This window comes from Arachis hypogaea, chromosome 16 (assembly GCF_003086295.3).
Source record: "Arachis hypogaea cultivar Tifrunner chromosome 16, arahy.Tifrunner.gnm2.J5K5, whole genome shotgun sequence".
NCBI classification, from domain to species: domain Eukaryota; kingdom Viridiplantae; phylum Streptophyta; class Magnoliopsida; order Fabales; family Fabaceae; genus Arachis; species Arachis hypogaea.
This window is the reverse complement of record NC_092051.1, coordinates 64,851,659-64,858,065: the sequence shown is the minus strand read 5'-3', so window position 1 is coordinate 64,858,065 and position 6,407 is coordinate 64,851,659. Positions and strand designations below refer to the sequence as shown.

At 35.8% G+C, this 6,407-nt stretch overlaps 1 non-coding gene across 1 annotated transcript; it reads left to right on the top strand.

Moving 5' to 3' along the window:
* Positions 1-468: 468 nt before the first annotated feature.
* LOC112760463 (small nucleolar RNA R71) lies at positions 469-576 on the top strand. The gene has a single exon (XR_003180901.1). It is a non-coding gene; the product is annotated as a small nucleolar RNA R71 (small nucleolar RNA).
* Positions 577-6,407: the final 5,831 nt, after the last annotated feature.

Genomic DNA, 6,407 nt, shown 5'->3' with positions numbered 1-6,407 from the left:
GTTGAGGCTTTTGTTGATCCTTCCATGAGAGATTTGGATGATTTCTCCATGAGGGATTATAGGTGTTTCCATAAGGTTTACCCATGTAATTCACCTCTGCTATTGCAGGGTTCTTAGGATCATAAGCTTCTTCCTCAGAAGATGCCTCTTGAGTACTGTTGGATGATTCCTTCAATCCATTCAGACTTTGAGAGATCATATTGACTTGCTGAGTCAATATTTTATTCTGAGCCAATATGGCATTCAGAGTATCAATTTCAAGAACTCCCTTCTTCTGAGGCGTCCCATTATCACAGAATTTCTCTCAGAAGTATACATGAATTGATTATTTGCAACCATGTCAATAAGCTCTTGAGCTTCTGCAGGAATTTTCTCTAGGTGAATGGATCCACCTGCAGAATGGTCCAGTGACATCTTGGAGAACTCAGACAGACCATAATAGAAGATATCCAGAATGGTCCATTCTGAAAGCATGTCAGGAGGACACCTTTTGGTCATCTGCTTGTATCTTTCCCAAGCTTCATAGAGGGATTCACCATCTTTTTGCTTAAAGGTCTGAACATCCACTCTAAGCTTACTAAGCTTTTGAGGAGGAAAGAACTTGGCTAAGAAAGCCGTGACCAGCTTATCCCAGGAGTTCAGGCTATCTTTGGGTTGAGAGTCTAACCACACTCTAGCTCTGTCTCTTACAGCAAACGGGAAAAGCATAAGCCTGTAGACCTCGGGATCAACCCCATTGGTCTTAACAGTATCACAGATCTGCAAGAATTCAGTCAAGAACTGAAAAGGATCTTCAGATAGAAGTCCATGAAACTTGCAGTTCTGTTGCATCAGAGAAACTAATTGAGGTTTAAGCTCAAAATTGTTTGCTCCAATGGCAGGGATTGAGATGCTTCTTCCATGTAGATTGGAATTAGGTGCAGTGAAGTCACCAAGCATCCTCCTTGCATTGTTATTATTTTCGGCCATATTGTCTTCTTTTTCGAAAATTTCTGTCAGATTGTCTCCAGAGAGTTGTGCTTTAGCTTCCCTTAGCTTCCTCTTCAGAGTTCTTTCAGGTTCAGGATCAGCTTCAACAAGAATGTTCTTATCCTTGTTCCTGCTCATATGAAAAAGAAGAGAACAAGAAAAGAAGAGGAATCCTCTATGTTACAGTAAAGAGGTTCCTTATTATTAGTAGAAGAAGAAAGGGAATAAGAGTGAAGATGAATGGATAATCCAATCACAAGGGTGAGGATAGGAGCAGAGATATGAGATGAAAAGAAGTGTTAGTAGATGAATAAATAAATAGAAAGAGATGAGAGAGAGGGAGTTTCGAAAATTAATTAAAATAAAATTAAAAATTAAAGTTGAAAATTGAAATTGAAATCAAATTAAATTAAAATTAAAACAATTAGTTAATAAAAAAAGAAATTTGAAAAAGAGGAAAGTATTTTCGAAAATTAGAGAGAGAGAGTTAGTTAGGTAGTTTTGAAAAAGATATGATTGAAACAAAAAGATGGGATTGATTGAAAAAGATTTGAAATTTGTTTTTGAAAAAGATATGATTGAAACAAAAAGATAAGAAAGATTAAACTTTGAAAAGATAAGAAGTTGGAAAAAGATTTTGAAATCAAAGTTTGAAAAGATATGATTGAAAGAGATTTGTTTGAAAAAGAATTGAAATTTTAAAATCAAAATTAATGACTTGACTCACAAGTAATCACAAGATATGATTCTAGAACTTAAAGTTTGAATCTTTCTTAACAAGCAAGTAACAAACTTAAAATTTTTGAATCAAAACATTAATTGTTGATAATATTTTCGAAAATTATGAGATAAAATTAAAAAAAAAATTTGAAAAATATTTTTAAAATTTTTGAAAATAAATAAGAAAAATGAAAGAGATTTGATTTTTGAAAAAGATTTTGAAAAATATAAGATTTTCAAATTGAAAATTTGATTTGACTCATAAGAAACAACTAGATTTTAAAAAATTTGAAAAAGTCAACTCAAATTTTTGAAAATTTATGAGAGAAAAAGGGAAAGATATACTTTTGATTTTTGAATTTTTAATGAGGAAAGAGAAAAACATCAAAAAGACTCAATGCATGAAAATTTTGGATCAAAACATGTGATGCATGCAAGAATACTATGAATGTCAAGATGAACACCAAGAACACTTTGAAGATCATGATGAACATCAAGAACATATGTTTGAAAAATTTTTTATGCAAAGAAAACATGCAAGACACCAAACTTAAAAATTTTTAATTTTTAGACACTAAGAATTCAAGAATGCATATGAAAAATAAGAAAAGACACAAAACAAGAAAATATGAAGATCAAACAAGAAGACTGGCCAAGAACAACTTGAAGATCATGAAGAACACTATGAATGCATGAATTTTCGAAAAATGCATAAATTTTTAGAAAAAATGCAATTGACACCAAACTTAAAAATTGACTCAAGACTCGAACAAAAAACACAAAATAATTTTTTATTTTATGATTTTATATATATATATATATATTTTTTTTTTTGGATTTTCGAAATTTAATTTGGGAAAACGAAAAAGAAGAAAATTTTTTTTGTATTTTTCGAAAATAAGAAATAAAAAGCTTAAAATTAAAATAAAATTACCAAATCTGAGCAACAAGATGAATCGTCAGTTGTCCAAACTCGAACAATCCCCGGCAACGACGCCAAAAACTTGGTGTGCAAAATCGTGATCATTCCATTCCTTGGTAACGACGCTAAAAACTCAATACGCACGTTCATGATCTTATATCTGTTTCACAACTTCATACAACTAACCAGCAAGTTGATGAGCGAATATTTGATACGCTTTTTGGGGTTAATTTCATATAGTTTTTAGTGTGTTTTAGTTAGTTTTTAGTTTATCTTTAGTAGTTTCTAGGCAAAATTCATATTTCTGGCCTTTACTATGAGTTTATGTATTTTTCTGTGATTTCAGGTATTTTCTGGCTAAAATTGAGGGAGCTGAGCAAAAATCTGATATAGGCTGAAAAAGGACTGCTGATGCTGTTGGATTCTGACCTCCCTGCACTCAAAATGGATTTTCAGAAGCTACAGAACTCCAAATGGCTCGCTTTTAATTGCGTTGGAATGTAGACATCCAGGGCTTTCCAGCAATATATAATAGTCCATACTTTGCTCAAGGATAGACGATGTAAACTGCCGTTCAACGCCAGTTCCATGCTGCTGTCTGACGTCCAGCGCCAGAAACAAGTTACAAAGTGGAGTTCAACGCCAGAAACAGGTTACAACCTGGCGTTGAACGCCCAAAATAGCCCAGGCACGTGAGAAGCTTTATTCTCAGCCCCAGCACACACCAAGTGGGCCCCAGAAGTGGATTTCTGCACTATCTATCATAGTTTACTCATTTTCTGTAAACCTAGGTTACTAGTTTAGTATTTAAACAACTTTTAGAGACTTGTTTTGTATCTCATGACATTTTAGATCTGAACTTTGTAATCTCTGATGGCATGAGTCTCTAAACTCCATTGTTGGGGGTGAGGAGCTCTGCTGTGTCTCGATGAATTAATGCAAGTATTCCTGTTTTCCGTTCAAACATGCGTGTTCCTATCTAAGATATCCATTCGCGCCTAATTATGGAGAAGGTGATGATCCGTGAAACTCATCACCTTCCTCAACCCACGAACGCGTGTCTGATAATCACCTCCATTCTACATCAGATTGAATGAATATCTCTTAGATTCCTCAATCAGAATCTCCGTGGTATAAGCTAGATTGATGGCAGCATTCATGAGAATCCGGAATGTCTAAACCTTGTCTGTGGTATTCTGAGTAGGATTCTGGAATTGAATGGCTGTGACGAACTTCAAACTCACGAGTGCTGGGCGTGGTGACAGATGCAAAAGGATAGTAAATCCTATTCCGGCACAATTGAGAACCTGCAGATGATTAGCCGTGCGGTGATAGCGCACTTGGACCCTTTTCACTGGAAGGATGGATGGTAGCCATTGACAACGGTGATCCACCAACATACAGCTTGCCATAGGAGGAATTTGCGTGCGTGAACAAGAAGGCATAGGAAAGCAGAGATTCAAAAGACAAAGCATCTCCAAAACTCCAACACATTCTCATTTACTGCATAACAAGTAACTTTTAATTCATGCTCTATTGTTCATTTGCAAGTCAATTGATAATCACCAATTAATATCCTGACTAAGATTTGCAAGACAACCATAGCTTGCTTCAAGCCAACAATCTCCGTGGGATCGACCCTTACTCACGTAAGGTAATACTTGGACGACCCAGTGCACTTGCTGGTCATGTGTGCGAAATTGTAAGAGAGTAACAATTTTGTGCACCAAGTTTTTGGCGCCGTTGCCGGGGATTGTTTGAGTTTGAACAACTGACGGTGAATCTTGTTGCTTAGATTAGGAAATTTTTGTCTTTTGGGTCAGAGTCTTTTATTTTCTTTTCAAAAATTTTTCAAAAGTAATTTTTCTATTAAATCTTGTGCCAAACTTTAAGTTTGATGTTCTTTCTTCATGTTCTTGTGTTCTTGTGAGTCTTCAAAGCGTTCTTGAGTTTTTCTTGTGTCTTGATATTAAAATTTTTAAGTTTGGTGTTCCTTGGTGTTTTCCCTCCAAAATTTTCGAAAACAAGGAGCATTAGATCTAAAAATTTTAAATCTTGTGCTATTTTATTATTTTTCTCTCTCCTCCTTAAATTTAAAAATATCTTCCCTCTCTATTTTAAAACAAATTTTTGAAAGTCTATTTTTAAAGTTCAGATTTTTAAAAAAAAAAAAAATTTATATCTTTTTCAAAACTTCCTAACCACTTTCTCTTTCCTCATTTTTTCGAAAATCTTCACCTATTTTTATTTATTTTATTTTAATTTATTTATTTCGAAAATAAAATAAATTAATTAAATAAATAAAAATATTTTTTTTCTATTTTACATCATCTCCCTTTCTTCATCATGGACCTAAGCGGAAGTGAACAGTCCAGGAGGACTCTGGGGTCATATGCTAACCCCTCTACTGCTTCATATGGGAGCAGTATCTGCATACCCTCCATTGGAGTCAGTAGCTTTGAGTTGAATCCTCAGCTCATTATCATGGTGCAGCAAAGTTGCCAGTATTTCGGTCTTCCACAGGAAGAACCTACAGAGTTTCTGGCACAGTTTTTACAGATTGCTGACACAGTACATGATAAAGAAGTAGATCAGGATGTCTACAGATTATTACTGTTCCCATTTGCTGTAAAAGACCAAGCCAAGAGGTGGTTAAATAACCAACCTAAGGCTAGCATGAGGACATGGAAACAGCTGACAGAAAAATTCCTGAATCAATACTTTCCTCCAAAACGGATGACACAACTAAGGCTGGACATCTAAGGCTTTAAACAAGGAGATAATGAATCTCTTTATGATGCCTGGGAGAGATACAGAGAGATGCTACGAAAATGCCCCTCTGAAATATTTTCAGAGTGGGTTCAGTTAGACATCTTCTATTATGGGCTTACAGAAAGAGCTCAGATCTCTTTAGATTGCTTAGCTGGTGGATCTATCCACATGAGAAAGACAATTGAAGAAGCTCAAGAGCTCATTGATATAGTTGCCAGAAATCAGCATCTGTACATAAGCAATGACTCTTCAATGAAAGAAGAAGCTAAAACAGTAACTGCTGAACTCAGTCCTGCAGAGCAAGCTGCTGAATTCAATCAGCAATTGGATTTTCTAACAAAGCAGTTAGCTGAATTCAAGGATAAACTACAAGAAACAAGGATGGCTAATATAAACATGGAAGTGGAATTAAAGCAAACAAAGCAGCAGCTGTCAAAACAAATAACAGAAGAATGCCAAGCAGTTTAATTAAGAAGTGGGAAAGCACTGAATGCCCAGGGAAAAATAATTCTGGCGCTAAAACGCCAGAAATTGGGTGGAAGGCTGGCGCTGAACGCCCAGACCATGCTCATAACTGGCGTTCAATGCCAGAAACAAGCAAGGATTTGGCGTTGAACGCCCAAAAGGGGCACAGTTCTGGCGTTCAGACGCCAGGAACAGATGAGGAGCTGGCGTCTAACGTCACTCCAGCTTCTAACTCTGGCACTCAATTGCCACTGAGGGATCAGACACACACAAGTGCTGATAACAACCCATCTAAAAAGGCTTCTTCAACTACTTCTGTAGGAAATAAACTTACAGCAACTAAGGTTGAAGAATATAAAGCCAAAATACCTTATCCTCAAAAACTCCGCCAAGAGGAAGAGGATAAGCAATTTGCTCGCTTTGCAGATTATCTCAGGACTCTTGAAATAAAGATTCCATTTGCAGAGGCACTTGACCAAATACCTTCTTATGCCAAGTTCATGAAAGAGATCTTGAGTCATAAGAAGGATTGGAGAGAAACTGAAAGAGTTCCCCTCAC